We start from the raw sequence: 17,087 nt of genomic DNA on the forward strand, positions 1-17,087 counted from the left end.
ATGTCACTAAAATATGCAGGCATGTTTCTCAGCACTAGAATGTATCCTTTCTAATTTAGAGGTGAATTAGGCATTGCTGCAAGTTTGTGACTCAAAGATAATTGCAAGACACTTTTCCTGGCTTCTTGTGTTTTCAATTTGTGATTACTGCAAGAAGTTTAATAGCAGCTGTAATTCTCTGTGCCGCCCCAGAAGTCCCCAAGGGGCAGGCCACAATGACAGTTTCTCAGAAGTAACCCATTACACTTGCTTGCTATAAAGATCAGAATGTAAAATAAATTTGAAATAGAATGTAATTAAGAACTCTTTTGCCAAGAACCATTTCCCTTCAGGACATTATTCAGAAAGTCTGAGTGTTTTGATGAAAACAAGTAGAGACCAATCCGCTGGCCAAGTAGCAAGGGCTACCTCTCATGACAATTACTTTCTTAAAAATTAAGAAGCCCCATCAATTGCCTACTCACTGTGGACTAGGCTGAAACACGATGTTTTCTAAGTTGCTTAGTGTTGAGTCACATTGCTTAGCTCACAAGAGACAAGTACCAAATTCCCCATGAGGTAGGTTAAAATAAGGAAAGACAAATAGGCTTTTCAGAACCCAGTCCATTGGCCAATTTCTCATATTGAAGGCTAGGAAAAAATAAAAGGGTTTGTTGTTCTGCAGGTTTGTTTTTTTCCCCAAGTTCTACCTGTAGTGCTAAGTAGACTTGAAAAAGTTTCCGTTTTTCAGGAGGAAAAATGGAAAAAAATCCTCTATTCAGTGATGTGATTGAGACCAATTGGAGAACAGCAGAAGCAAGACTGCAAACAAGATACTGGTTAAACATCTGTAACAAACCCATACAACAGGGATCAAAGCATAGATGACATCATGTCATTCTATTGCAATTAAATCCAACAAGCAACTTCATTAAAACCAAGACAGTCAGTGTGAGGAAATTCTAACAGGATTCCCTCAGCCCAGACTCAGAAGTTGCTATTGCAACTTTGTACTGAACATCCAGACCACGAGTCTTAATGTCAATTAAACGTGAGGAGCACACCCACACAACCCCTGAATATGCCCCATAGTGAATCCCTTCACTTGGAAGCAATCCAGCACAAAAAGTGTTGGAAGTACCTGGGAAGGAATCTATCCCCTCTGCCTGCACACCTACTGAGACCAGCTGGGCTCAGGGCTGCATCCAGACAATCCAGACTGTTCCATGGTGATCATCTCTCTCAGACACAGAGCTGCATTGTCAGGAAGAGTCCAAGAACTTTAAACACCATCCCTGACCTTAACAGCAGAACTCCATGCACCCAATGCTGCCAAGTATTAGGAGAGAATTCCTGATCATCTTCCAACAAGCACTTCAGCAACTCTTCATCTTATTCCTTCCCACAGAGACACAACACTAGCCTGAAATTCTTTAATTTCTTTAAAGTACATAACTCCTTTAAACACACAGTAAGGTTTTGTCATACATTAAAACCACATGCCCCAGGGCCCTGCCACCAGAGTATTTCAGTAACAACAGACCACTTGTGAATCAGATAAAAGAGACTAAAAAATGAACAAGTAAAAGCTGCTCTCGAAGTCAAGGCAAACACATTTTTAGGGCATGAAAACAAGAAAAAGAATAGAGTCCCCAGCAGAGGACTACAACAGAATTATGCATCAAACACCATCAGTGCAGGCAGACCATGAACATCACTGCCAGCACCACACACTGCCTCAGCTCTCATCAAACCCCCTAAAGCATACTTGTATTCAAGCAGATTTTGCATCTCCTCAAAACACAATCAGCTGCAAGAAAGCTTAAGGATTCCAAAGATACATAAATCTGAAGTGTGATGTTGTATAAGAGTAATTCCAGATGAGAAAGAGAATAACACAGACTCAAAAAACAAGGAAAGAAAATCTATGGAGGAGGCTGATTTAAAATAAAATAAAAAACATTATAGAGCACAATGATTTATTTTCATGTTTCTTCAGCCCAGCCATCCCATCAGCTCAGCAGGTCAGAGCAGAACTCTCATGAGTCACTTCATAGTCTTTGTTTGACAATGGTACATGATGCATCCTTAACACAGTACCTTTTACAAGGGGAAAAAATCCATAATAGTTCACTTGCAAAGGGCTCCAACAGCTTGCAGGCAACTGTCACATTTGCTTTCAGTATGGGCAGGACCATCTCCCACAATGAAAATGACTGTTCAAGATAAAAATATCCTATACAACAATGCTGCACCTTGGAGTGCACAGAGAACAGAGGGAACTGACATTTCTCATCACCAAAGCAATGAAGTCAATGTGGGTGTTTGTACTCTCCCAGTCAGACTTGTAAGGCTTTACTCATCCTTGGAATGGTCTGAATGCCTGCAGGAACACACATCACCCTAAGGAGATGTTTTTTGTGAGCACTAAGGACAATTTAGAAGTACTGGAGCTTAACAGTGGATATTGGGCATGCCTGAGCAGAATTTGTGCCCAGAATTCCACAGACACTTTGGGGGCACTCAGCTGAGCCTAGCAGCCACAAGAAGCACATGCTGGGTGGATACCAGCAAGTCATCATTATTTGGGGCTAGAGTTGCCTGAGTGCATTGGAACAGAGACTCACTGTTGAGCCAAGAGCCAACACTGCATTTGGAATTTGCAGATTATATCTTCTCCCTGTTCAGCCAGGCCTCATGGGTCACCACCACTAAGTTTTTCATAATCCAGTTGGTGCCTTACAATCCTTTAAGGAGAATCATTAAAATACTTCAGAATGCTTTAACCTATATTTTAACAGTAAAATATAGAGTATTCCACCAGAAAGAAAAGTCTTTAGTTCCTCCCTCTTGGTGAAAGAGCCTGAAGATGATCAGATGGAAGCAGCTACACAGATGTCATGTAGATAAACCAGAATAGGTACAGACCCCCAGCATGGGAGAAGTGGGGAGAGCTCCACTGTGATCTTTGCAGAGATCTGGGAGGACACATCCCCCAGCAGCTCTGCCAGACCCCTCCTGATCACATCTCAGTATCTGCCAAGCTTCCTGTGCAGGTCCAACACCCACTCACATTTACTTCATGCAGCACACTTGCTTATAGGTATTGCTGAGCATTTGCCTGTTTGCTCAACTTTCCAAAGCCGGGTTGCTGAATAAGGTCTTCATCCAGTGAAAGACCATTATTCACACAGCAGTGTTTGTTGGATACCAGAACAATACATTATTCATACAGTTATTCCATTCAGTCAACCTCACCCTTCCAATACCTCATTTTTCCTACTTAGTATAGCACAGCATTTTCCTGAAATTGGGTATAAGGCTGAGATTTTTGATTTATTTTTTGAGGCCACTTGATATGTACCAGAATAAAAGAAGCTGTACTACATACACACAAGAAAAGCTTTTTTTCCCTCCACTCTCACTGCATTATCCTTCAACTCGTTGAGAAAGACCCACTCCCTGCTGAGTAATGCACTCCATTTATCATCACCTGCAGAGAACCCTGCATCAGGATTTGGCTCTGTGCTGCAGCAACCCATTGTCTGCTCAGAAGGTTACAGGGGAGTGCAAACACGTGTTGTACCCACTGTTTAACATATCACCTTTCATCTGCAAATTGTCTGAAAATTCAAACTGAACTGATATGAAAGATGTCTATTACATTTCCCTAAACTAAAATGTGGGCACAAATCTTGGCTCCTCATATTTCATTTAAACAAAAACTTCAGGATGCTACTATAACCAGCTTGCCAACAAAACAAACTGTTTAGTTGCTTATGAATTCTTGATTCACAAACAAATTGACAGGAAAGCAAAGTGTCATTTAACATGCAAGAGGGAAAAACAATTAGTAGCACAAAATACAAAATTTGTACCTCTATTACACGACAGACTTTCTATCACTAATTAAGCAATCTGCAAATGAATTCTACCTTCTCTTTTTGAAAAGAAGTTTGATGCATCATTTGTTCACCATGTCTTATAAAGCTTAACTTCATCTGTTTTACAGTCCTTGCTCTGAAACTAGAATAAATTTCAGCCAAGGTCAGGGGACAGCATACGATGCAAGGAACTGTGTTAATCTCCAGGTCAGAACTCATCCTGTATCTTCCAGCATCTTTTGTCTTCCAAGCAAAGGTTTCAATCAAAAGTGAAGTACAAATCCAGGTATAGCAAAAGTAAGGCTTACATCTCTGGATAGAGCAACTTCTGCAGTTTTTGTCACCAACCCCAGGCAGAGACAATAAAAGAATGTGAGAGAGCAAGAAGTTCCTTTGGCATTCCTGCCATGTGCTTTGCAGATAAACAATTTTGTTAATTTTAATTAACAATCCAAGATTTTATTCCAGAAATGATGCACCCTCCTCAGAGGAGGAGTCAAAACATCTAGTCCTGGATGCCAACCCACATAGTTTTGGGTGAAGCTCATGATCTTCTCCATAGTTGTACTTTACTAGGACTCAGGACTATTTCAGCAAACCTTGGTATAAACAGTCATATTAGAATTAGATGGTTTTTCTTCCAGAGAAAAGCCTTGAATCACTGCAGGTTTTAATCACTATTTTGGAACTGAGAGCAGAGAGGCAGGCAGTAATGTAAAAAGAAAATGCTGACATTAAATAGACCATGAAGAGCACCTGGAGACAAATATATTTTAGTTACAGAATCTCTTCTACATTAAGAAACAAACAAAATGCAATTCTCTAAATCTCTGCCACATTTGCCTAGAGCCCTGTTGCAGGCATCAACATCTCCTGCAAGAGGATTAGCTTCCAGTAAATGTGATCTAAAGTACCACACCTGCTGCAGAAGTTACTGTCTAGGGAAAGAAGAAGTGAACTACATCTCCTCTCTTCAGAAGGGTAGGAAGCCAAAATCCCTGTCTGGAGTATCCCTGGTCACTATTTTGACACTGTTTTGATTAATTAGCTGCAGTTCACCACTGTCATCTAGCAATGCACAGTATTTATATGTATACCATTCAACCAAACAGCTCCAGAATTTTCAGAAATCAATAGGTGGGGCTCTTTCCTGGTGGGCGTGGCTTCTACCTAAGGGGACGGGCCTTTCTTTTCCTGGTAGGCGTGGCTTCTTCACAAGGGGCGTGGCTCTTTTAGCGGTGGGCGTGGGCTCCTTCCCTGTGGGCGTGGTCACATCCCTGGGGCGGAGCCTCCTTCCCAGTGGGCGGGGTGTTACCCTGAGTGAACTGGCTAATTAATCCAGCACTGCAGCTTCACTTGAGGAAATGCAGCAGGTCTCATATGTCAGGTGTGAGCAGTGAGTCACACAATTCATGTAACATTGGTAAAATGTGAATCTTTTTGCAGAACTAAGGATAAAGGGCATTGGAAGGCAATCACAGTGTTAAAGGACTGGGTCAGCCATTGTCAATATCTGTAGCACTGAGGATGCATGAGCTGGGTATGGATGTGCCCTTACTAAGAGGTATAGGATTAACTGAGTTTTACTAAAGGGAAAAAATGTTCCCAGAGCAGATGATCACTCAAAAACTGGTATAAGAAATCTTTTTATGCTTTTTTGTCTGCAGGGAAGATGTTCTTTTAATGAAGTTAGCAGCTAAAACAGACCAATGTGACAAAACTGATTGATCAGATGGAATTTACAATCTCAATAAGAATAGCTGGATGACGGAGCTCAGGTTAGGCGGTCTGATGATATTTTTGATATTGAGGCCCAAGCATAAAAGACAGGAGACTGGCAGTGGGTAGGCTGTGATTCACCCCTGTAAGTCCTTATTATCCAGGTTGACTTCCAACAACTGTCTGTTCACAGTTAGCTGCTTGTTTTCTTTTTATGTGCCATGAACAGAAAAATATTTTGGATATTCTTCTGAATCCACTACAGAAAACTCAAACATTTTCATACACTTTCCTAGTCTTTAGTCCAGAATAAACCAGGAGGATTTCTGAGCTAACTGTCCTTGAAACCCTTTGAAAACAATCCAGTTTTTCTGGGACCCTGCAAGCTCCCTAAACTCACGCCCTGTCTGCTGCATGTGGGATCTCAGGGCAAGGCTCAGGTTCTCCACCTGTGAAAGTGGCAGTGGGTCTTTTCCTCTCATCTCCTATCAAGATATTTTCTTTCTTCATTGCAAGTTTATTTATACAGTCAAGAGCAGCTCATGAATTCTCATGTCAGACTGAACTTGGTTTTGGTTAGGGCTGTCCCCACTCTTCCCAAACTATAGTTACCAATTTTGCTCCTCTACAGTCAGCCCACACAACTTTTACAGCTAACTTCCACTTTAAGTTTTTCCTGTGCTTACAGAGAAGCTTTCCCCAGCTTCTTTCACTCAGCTTCAAGTGCCTTTTGGTTGAGGTTATCTGATGGGATAATTAAATGTTTCATCTTTGTACCTTAGCCAGAATTAGTTCTGTTCCACCCAGAGTCTTCTTTGATTAATTAAAAAGAAATAGGAAGCTAAACAGTAACTTTATTGCTGTTTTCTACTGAATAGCATTATGTGTTCTGGACATTATCTGACAAATGTACAGAATAAAAAAAATTGAATTGATAATAAATATAAGCTTGTTAGTATTGTAGCAGTACTAACACCAGTGCTATTAGTTAGGAAAATCATGACACACTATGCATTATTCAAATAATTTTTCTTTTTTGTTGTTTTGTTGTTACTGCTGCTGAATTAAAACAGAGTGCACTGTTTTGATGACATAGCAGAAATGAATAAGGCTGTTCACATGATGCTTTAATATCATGGACAAATCTCCACTCACCATTCCTGCCCACACTATTTTCTAAAGGTAACTAAAAAAAATTTCTTTTTATTTTCCCAGTAAAGTGTGAAACTATTTTCAAAACTAATTAGCACATTGTAAAGCAAGTAGGAATTAGTACAACAATTGACATCACAAAACCCCTACAAGTCCACAAGAGGATGGATTTTGGAACAAATCACCTAAATCTTTATAACATCTCAAGCCCAAAGAGACAAAGAAAATTACCACAAGATTTAGTGTGAGCTCCCATTAAAGTATTGTCATAAGTGGGAATATCCTGTAATTAAATTGAAAGTAAACACTATCTTTCTTTGCTTTGCAATGATAATAAATAGCCTGTGGTCACAAAGCTGCACAGTCTAAATCTCCTGCACCTGTAGTTTTCTCCTTCTTAGAAAATAAGAGAAGCTCAGAGATGCTTCCAACAGCTGCAGGCAAGCAACAAAAACTTGTATTTCTCCACCCTGCTAACACAGATATTGTCTGAGTTTGGACCAAAGTGAAGCTCTCCAACTTCCCAAGAAATCTATGGAAACAGCTGGGCAGGGAGATTCATTGTTAAATGTACTTTGCCATAGAAGAAAAAGCTGTGTTTTTTATGTGTGATCTTTCACTAAATATTAAATTGATTTTTAGTGTGAAAACAAATAAACAAAAATCCCAAATACATTTCCCTTCCTCTCAGTCTCTTGCCCAGATTTTTGTTTGCAATGTGTGGAACTGTCACTTTATAATTAGCTTGCTATTCTTCTGGTTCATTAGTTAAATGCTTATTTAATTATTTCCTTTTCCTTTCCTAAGATACTTTAGAAACTTTGTATTTCTCCCAGGTGCTGGAGGTATCTCCAGTAAAGAAGCATATGCTTGACTGTCCAGCCACTGTAAATGAAGAGTGCTCCACTGACAAACCAGCTTCCCAGAGCCCAGCTAAAAATTCAAATGCTGTCAAACATTTGGTAAGGTCCCATCCAGAAGTGGCTTCATCAAATCATTTCACCTCAAAGGAAGAACAGGAAAACACAAACTACTTGGTCAAGGCAGCTCCCTGCATTGGGGTATCAGGATTTCCTCTGAGGAGTGCAGGATCAGGTGGGTGCTTCTTTGGCTAAGAACTGTTCAGCAGTTCTGATTTATTTCCCCAGAGTTTGGAAAACTGTAGAATGTCTCTTTCTTTAATCCTGATTCCCAGCTGATCCCACTGCTAGGATTAGGCTTTTCTGGGTTTGTTTTTTTTAAAAAATATTGCTAGGCAATTATCTTTGGTACCAGATCAGGTGTTCCAGCTATCAGTTCTCAAATGCTGCAAGTCTTCCTTGCTCATCATTAGCACTCAGTTCACCAGCTGACCGAATTATTGCTTATTAGTGCTTTTGGATGAATTACCTCTTGTGGGGGATTTTGAGCTGTTTGAATCATTGTACATTAATTTCTTGATCTTAAATTGTAAAACACGAGAATTGGACCCACAGAAATGCTTTATTCACCCTATTTTATAGTATTTACATGGCTTCCTACGACCCCTACATTGCCTGAAATGCATATTCCAAAGTAACTGTGTCCCATTATACAGTAATCAAGTCACAATTAGATCCCTGACACCTTTAAAGTTTTCTCTCAAAACTGGAAGGTCAATCCAAACTGTGCTGACTTTCTTTTTCCCTCTTCTGCATCAGGGTTCTTAGTCAAAAACTTCTTTAAGATTTACAGAGATTTCCTGAGAGCTGGCAGACCTGTATGAGCCAGGGGTTAGAAGCTGGGTTTCATTCTTTCCCTCTGACTTTCCAGGCATCCTCAGACCTCTCTCAATCACTGACTTCATTTACCAGTCACTCAGGGTGCCATTTCCCATTCATCTCCCATCACATGGGAAAAATATATTCAACATTTTGCAAGGATATGACAATTCTGTAGAACATTTTTCAAACGTAACATGAGATATAGAAATGAAAGGGAAAATATTTTTATTCAGTTCTAATTGTCCTATTCTTCTGCAGAGCACAAAGTTGTCACCTACAGGGATAATTTTGTACAGTTCATCATGGTCTGTTTGCTTTTTTCAAACTGTTCATCAGTGGATGGAGAAAATTCCTGTCTATCACTGTGATATTAATACTGTAAGATTTCCTAAAAGAGAGCTGCACCAAAGAAAATGCTCTCTGGTATGGGCAAATCAATTTAATGCATCTAAACAACTCACTTTTTAAAATGTCCTATTTTGAGACATTGGTGGCATGATACATTCTAGGGCTGTTGAATTTTTCTGCTCCTGGATTTTCTGGAAGTACAAAATCTTTATTTTTTAGAACTAACAAAAAGAAACAATTCTATTTTTAAACCCTCAAATGACAGAAGATCAATATGAAATCTGCAGAAGTACAATCTTTCACGATTTTAAAACAAGCTTTTTTTAAAAAGGAGTTCAAAGTGCACCTCCTGGACCAGCTATTAAAACAAACACGTTTCAGCTTGGAGATTAAACTCCATGATTTTTGCCAAGTTTTCCCAGGATTTATTCTGCAGTTTGCATTGTGTAACGAGTGATTCTGAGCATCACATTTCTCATTGCAGCAGCCTCCAGCAGTGGGAACCAGACAAGACACAATCTGTTCAGTCACATCTTCAAATAGGAGTCACAACAAACACTCAATATTCCCACTGCACGTGGAATGAGCTGGAACATTTCTATTAACCATTATTGCAGGCATTTAAAAGCTGTGAGAGAGTTGCCAATAGATACCTAAATGCCCCCAATATGAGTTCTCATTCCAGAGCTTACATGAAATGTGACCCCAATAATTGCCCCACTGCTTGCCCTGCCCACTGATTCCCCCAGCTGGGGCCAGACCTTGCAGATCACAGTTACTACCACCAACACCACTTTTTGCTGTGTGTAGACACAGCCAGCAGTGCAAGGTGGTCTTGTGCTGGAGGAGATCTCTGAGCACTGCTGAAGTTAGGAATAGAATGTTTGGTCCTTGGATAAAATCACGTAGCAGCCATCAAAGGAATGTGTGTAGTCAGAGCAGCAGAAAAGAGCTATTAAAAGATAATTGCCTCGTTAATTAATTGAAGACTTCTGGAACATATGAAGACATGAAATTGAAGACTTGAAGGTGGCATTGAAGATCTGTAACTGCTGTGGCTTCTCAGCTATGAAAGCAGAGCCTTTCATACCCACATGAAGGAGCTCATCTCCTCCCTGCTGGAATTCTCTGCTCCCGGGAGGCTCTGCCAGGGCTCCCCCCCGGGAGCTTTATTCAGCTCTGGCAGCTTCAATATTAGTCAAGCAGGATGTTCAAAGCCACATTTACAGGCCCAAATTCCACTAACTGTAGAAGGAACTGAATGCTCCAAAACCTTAGGGACCATCAAGTATTTTACTCTCATTTTCATGTCTAAGATTTCCTTTAAAGGAAAGTTTTTGGTATGAGATGCTGTGGGGAAAGCACTGGTTTGCAGCTCTTGCTGAGCTGATTGCAATGAGTTGAGTTTTCTCTGTGGCTTCTCAGTATAGCCCTGTTTGTAGAGGTGATTTTTTATCACTTCTAAACTCTCTGTTGGACATGACAGCTGCAAGGTGGGGTGAAGAAAGACGATCTGTGCGAAATGTGCTGGCAGTAGCCAACCAGAGAAGTTTTAAATCACTTGCTTATGACAAGCAGAAGGACTCTGTGGCTAAGGTTTGCTGACTCTCTGACACAGCAGTTTATCACTCCTGGCCATTCTGACTCTCTGCTTGCTTCTACCAGGTAAAGTACTACTAGAAATGAAACAAATGACAGCACAAGCTCACACACATATTTTATTAGTGATGGACCCAAGGCACTACCACAACCTTCAGATGTTTATCCTGGTGATTCAAACAACACAAGCATTCAAGCCTCAGATTTTATTTCAGTTTGTTCTAAAGGTGAGGATTAGCCAGGTAAGCATCATTTGCCAGGTCAGTCATAGCAGATTTCACAGGACTTTACTCAGACTGTGAAATTTTTGTCAGTCCCTCTGCAGATGCAGAGAGATGGCTCCTACATAAAGTAGATCTTTCTGAATTGCTGTGTAGCCTGGCAAACTACAGAGACTCTCTGGAGTGCTCCTGCACTAGAGCTCTGCACAAATAAGTCTGCAGTACAAAGCCCTGCTCAGCAGTGCTGTGCCTCCTCTCCAGCCCTGTGGTCCCTCTCCAGGGCAATCTTCCCTCTGCCTGCAGGGAGAGAGCACATTTTTGGTGCCAGCAATCACAGGAGCTTGCTAAAGAACACAGCTTCCACAGGATTTAGTTAAGTGATTTTTAATATTCTGCATGAGACCAAACTTGGGATGTGGTTTGAAGCATTTGTTAACCTTAGCAGACAGGTATGGAACCTCCTCCTGTCACCTTCCTTATTCAGGTAACAAGAAATCTGCTCCCAGGGTCATTTCCCTTGCTGCTTTCAGACAGTTTCATACATAAGCAATATTGAAAAAAGTGTATAACTCCTTTCTTAAAACATCCAAACAGGGATTTACCACAGAACAAAGTAACAAGGGAACTCCATCTTTCTGCCACAAAAGCTCTTTCTCAGGAAAAAGAGTTCAAGGTACCTTCAGTGTCCTGGATGCTTTTCAGAGTTCTCTACATGAAAAATTACAGTCATTGAACATGCCAGTTCAGTGGTCAAGACATGAAGTAACCCAAGAGCCTAATTCCTGAATGAGCAGAGAGAAAAATCTCTTCTAGGCTTTTAGGACAGTATTAAGATCAGCAGGAGGGATGCACTCATAGATCTGGCCTGGCACCAGGCAGAGATGGGACCCTGCAACACTGACAATCCTCCTTAGGAAGGAGGAGAGGCTCTTCTGCAGCCTGTTAGGACAGAGGGGAATAAAAGGATGAAGCAACAACCTGTTTCTGAATTTTAACTTTAATGTTTGAAAGAAAATCCTAATGTTGAAAGTCCTAATTTCTTCCCCGAATCTGGCAGCAGCTTTATGAAAGCAAAAGTGTAACATAGCCCAAGTTCATTCATGAGGTCAGAGCACAGCCTGCCAAGGAAGGATTAGGAGGGACTCTCTGTTCCTGCACACACACAGATCCCACACACAGGGCACCCACACTACCCAAATCTCACCATGGAGCAGGAGCTGGTTCCTGTCATGTTTTCTGAGTCTCACTGCCTACCACTACTTATATCCTTCTCTGCTGTAGAAGTGAGAAATAATACTGGCATTTGCTTAAAAATTATCCCACAGCAGGAAAACTTCTTCTGACACAGAGTGTGATGCAGTGCCCCTCAACTAAAAGGCAGCCTATGAGCAGAACTGACCATCAGAAAAAATAAACTGCAATGTTTTGTATCAGAAACAATAAACAGTAAATTTCACATCCATACAGATTACCAAAAGGCATGTTCCATACTAAATATCTCTTTCATATACACTGATGGACACCCCACATCTAATCCAAATGATCAGCTGCAGAGCAGGAATAGCAGTTAAAAGAGAAGAGGGGGAGATACACTTGTAAAATATCAAGTGGGATATAGAAATAGAACTCTCCTGCACGTATCCTTATGAAAGGAAAGAGAGAATCTAGTTAATGTGAATTGGAAACCTTTGCAAGCTGGTCAGAGGAAATGCCTCTCCCTGTGCAGGAGCAATTAATGCAAGCACTAATGAGCCTTTGAAACTCATTGATGCTGCACCACTGAGGGATACAGGAGATCACACAATAAAAGCTATCCTGCATTTCAGCCTGAAATTTCCAAGTTCATGAGGCATGAACTTGGAAATCTTTAAATAAATTTTTAAGATAAGTTATTTAACTGTGAGAGGTTTTTTTTATTTACATCTTATCCCATGCCCCAAGCTGCTGTCAGGGGCAGGATGATACAGACATGGTTTCCTCACAGCAAGACAAATCCTGCATTTTGACACTCCACAGAAGCTAAAGAGTCATGCTAGGGGTTGTGTTTATTAACTCTACAATATCATGGATAATTCGCTTTATTTCAGCTCTGCAGAGCAAATGAAAATCCTTGGTTCTTCCCTTCTGGAAACCTAATTCCCTCAACCACTTTGGAGAGGTACTCAGCTGAAATAAACTCCTCCCCAGGGAGATTTTGTAAGTACAGTAACACTGTTTAAAGATCACTGCCAGGCTGCCCATTCCATCCAAAATCCTTCTGGAACTATTTAAAACAAGCAGAGTGGAGAGGCTGAAGTGAGGGAAATGTGAGAGCTGTGCAAGTGCAAGTATGTGATAACTCTTCTGAGACAAAAAAAATCTGGTGATTACCTGAGTCAAGAATCAATTTCTAACAGGAAACTCTGATCACAATTTTATAATAGGTTCTATAAGAAATTCACTAATATAAGTGTATTGAAAACACGTTATTTAGGTTTTGTGGTAGAGATTCAAGAGACTGAATCCAAAAGCTGGAGCAAAATCTAACACATTTTTATGAATTCATAAAATGTTTTACAGGATCTCATGAGCAAGACCCTGCAAATTTGGAGCCTGAGGCAAATTTTTTTACAGTTCACATATATAAAAACAGAACCAGAAGTTTTTAATAGCAGAGTTGACACATTGTTAACTATACATGATGCTCAAAATATGAAAAAAACAAAAAGGGGAGAGAAATTATAGAATTTTATATAGGGGTACTCTGAGTATGTCTATGCTTTCTGTTATTTTACTTGGGAGCCAAACCATTAATTGAAACAAAGACAAATGGTAACTCATTGCTGAAATCCTCTTTCATGCCACTGGAAATTTATAGTGCTTTTCACAATCTCCTTTGGATGAGGAAAAGTTATAACCTGACTGAGCTGCTCCCAGCACTCTGTTGTTACCATTTGTTTCTTTGCAATGTACTGACACATTCCTTTTTTTCCTGAATGGAATGGCAAGAGATTGGTGTTTATTAGATGTTATTTATGTAGCATTTCTTTAAAATGTAAAAGTTAAAAAAAAAAATTAAAAAAAAAAAAAAAGGCATACAGATTGTGTAGAAGAGGAAGATATAGCAATCTACTTAGTAATTAACTTTATTTTCATTTACTTAGTCAAGTTTTGTTAGTTTTCCTTTATAAATATTATGTGTAGGATAACAACTGCTGTAAAATGAAATAAATTGAAGTGGTGGCAATCCTTTTGTTTCACAGAGACAATCATGACTGGGTTATTGTGCAGAGAAGACTGAGAATTGGGACCATTTAAATTTTTAAAAATCCACTTTCACCTCCTCTCTCCTGCATCAGTCTTCATGTATTGTACCTTGCATGATCTAATGACAGATTCATTGCAGCCATGCTGTAACTGATTGCTGAAACTTTGCATATTTTCCTGATGTGTATGAAGAAGCAGCACTGGGGCTCTCAGGATTAACAGATCTATGCCTTGAATTACTTCTCATTTCCATTCACAGTCCGTGCAATTCTTTACAAGGGCTCTTCTAAAGAAGTTCTGCAGGAAACAAAGCCAGAAAATTCACAATAGATTAAAACTCAGCAGGGGTGAATTCATGTGCGCTGAAGAAAGGAAATACAATAAGAAAACTGGTTCCACTTTTACATTTTTAAAAACACAGAGCAATCATGACCTTACAGTGATCATAATTCTCACAGCAACACAAAATTAAGTCTCAAAGGCTGCCTGTGTCTCTTAATTTGTCTAAGGATGGCCTGGGGATCTAAAACAGAGATTCCACAGGTCTGTTCCAGTATAATGGAATCATTTAGGTTGAGAGGGACCACTGGAAGTCAGGGGGTCCAGGCTGCTCAGACCTTGTCCAGTCTGGAGTTTGACCCCTCCACAGGCAGAGATCCATCAGCCTCTCTGTGACCTTGCTGCAGGATTTCATTGCCCTCACTGGAGATGTTTCCCCTGGTATCTGATAGGAATTTCCCTTGTTGCAGCTTGTGTCTGTTGTCTCTGTACTCACTGAAATTTTAGAACATTTCAAAATTGCCTTGGTGTATCTGGTATACTACAAAAAAAAAAAAAAAAAAAAAAAAAGAAAATCCCTGGATTTTCCAGTACAATATTTTACTCTGTACTTTATTTTTATCCTGGTCTGTTGTCTTCTGAGAAACCATTTATCCAGAGTGGATTTAGAAGACAAAGCTGGAAAAGTACAGCTGAGGAAATAATCCAGTACCTTTCTCAAGCATTTGAGAAAGAAAGTGAGAATAATTGCAGTAGGATATGAGAAATTTGAGTAAATATCTGATGGCTCTCTGAATGCATTAAAAGCCAGTCTGTACTATGAGTTAACTGTTTTAATTACCCAGAGTTCAAGCCCAAGTTCTTCAGCTGGCTGTGGTAAGTGATTTATCTAACTCATGGAATGTAATTGGCCTGCAGTTTGCTCTTAGCTCATCTCTTTGGTGAGCCTCTGTGATTCTGAGGAATAATCTCGAAATTCCTCCCCAAAGAAGCAGCATGCCCTGCATACTGATATCACAATGCTGGCAGTGCTTTAAGCCCCTCTGTTCTGCTGTCTGAGGAGGTTCACATTTCATGCCTGGCTCACCATCCTGCCCCAGCTCTGCACTGCCCCATGGAGCTCCCTGAACTCCTGCACTGCCCCAGCATCTCCACCCTCCTGGACCAGCCCTCTCTTCCTGCAGCTCCTGGTGTCAGCCATCAATAAATCTTAGGAGAGAGAGAAGGGATGAGGATTTTACAAGCATTTTCCCTTTGGTTTCCTTCCTTTCTGAAACCCTACTCTTACAAGAAGTTTACCCAGGGAGATGAGGTTTTCCCACAAAACAAGAGGAGAAACAGAAGTGGAGAAAGAGAGGTCTTTATGTAGCCCTTCATGACCCAACACTACTTTTTTGCAAGAGTGGAAAAATATAGTCCAGTTGCCTCATTTTTTCTCCTAGTCAGAAATCTCAAGTGCATGTTAGGTTCTTATTCACCGAACTGGTGTCATTTAATAGTGTCTCAAGTTGTTAAGTTGTTTGAATCCTCTCTTCTGATGGATGAGGCAATTCTGTCTTTACGTAATTCAGAGGAGCCACATGAGACTTAATTAATATTTATAAAGCATTCAGGATGCTCAGTTGAAAAGGGTGATGATATAAAAGCTCTGTAAAAACACTCACAATTTTTCGAATTCTCTGATGTTGCAGGTCAAATTAAAGACTCGTTTTTTCCCCTTCATTTTCCAGCAGCAATTGTGTCCCCTATGGGTTGTGTGGAAACAGTCAATGCCCAGAAGCCTGTAACACAGGGAATTTAAAAAGAGTGGATAACCTATTTATACTTGTAAGGATGGCAGGGCACCAACAGCAAACCCAGTGAAATGTTGTTTCCTGTGAATCTGTGTGCTGTCTCCTCTAAACACCACCTCACCAGGCATCTCCCCACAGCCTCTGACATCTGCCAGAGGCACAGGGGGGCTGGGGCAGGAGCTGATCCAAGGGCACTGGGACTGGTCAGCGTGGGCAGCTCTGCCCTGGCTGCTCATCCAGAGCTGAACTGTGTTGGGATGGCAGGAGAGCTCCTTGGAACATCTGCAATCACCCTGCCTTCTGCAAGCTGGATGGAAATTGTTTGGAAAAGAAGACAGACATTCCAGCTGTCTGAAGAACCTCATTTCTTAAAATTGCCAAGCACAGCCACAACCAGATCAGACCAGACTGAGGCTCTTGAGGCCTCTCAATGATGTCAAGCTTCTACCTCTGCCTCACTTGCAAACAGCTCCTGGTGCCAGCAGAGAAATAAAGCACTGTTCAACTGAGGCTGGAGCAGAGTGGAAACAGTCCCACCCTGCTGCAGGGCACTACCAAAGAGATGCAGTGGGGATCACAGTGACAACAGCAAAGGCACTGGACTGGAAGGGATTTGTTACAGCTGCCAAACACAAGCACCAGTCAGAGAAACATCACAGCCCACAGGGAAACGTGTTTGTTTTCCAGGTCACATCTACCATGCAGAGGAAAATTATAGAGAAAGAGAGAGTGTTGTGTGTGTTTGCATCTCCACTCAGCTGTGCTGGAAAAGGGAAATCATCAAGCCCATGGATTTGTCTAATGTGGGATGATTCAGTGGCATGTGGCATAATTCAAAAAGTAACCTGAGGCTATTTGCCCCCTTAGGCAGCTGTGCTGACATCCTCCAGCCCCTCAGGAAAGGCTCCTCAGGGCTCCTTGGGATGTGGCTGCCTGTCCCCACAGGCACCTGCCTGCTTGATCCAAGTGCTGCTCCCACCCCTCGTGAGGAGAGGAGGGGTGGCATGAGCTGCTTCTAAGACAGAAAGGTGGAAGTTGTTGATTTATTTCTTGATGCCTACAGCTGCTTCTTGCAGACATTTGGATGATCTTGTCTCTGCTCTGTATCAAGTCAAGGGATCACTG

Source organism: Erithacus rubecula, assembly GCF_903797595.1.
Source record: "Erithacus rubecula genome assembly, chromosome: 9".
Taxonomy (NCBI): Eukaryota; Metazoa; Chordata; class Aves; order Passeriformes; family Muscicapidae; genus Erithacus; species Erithacus rubecula.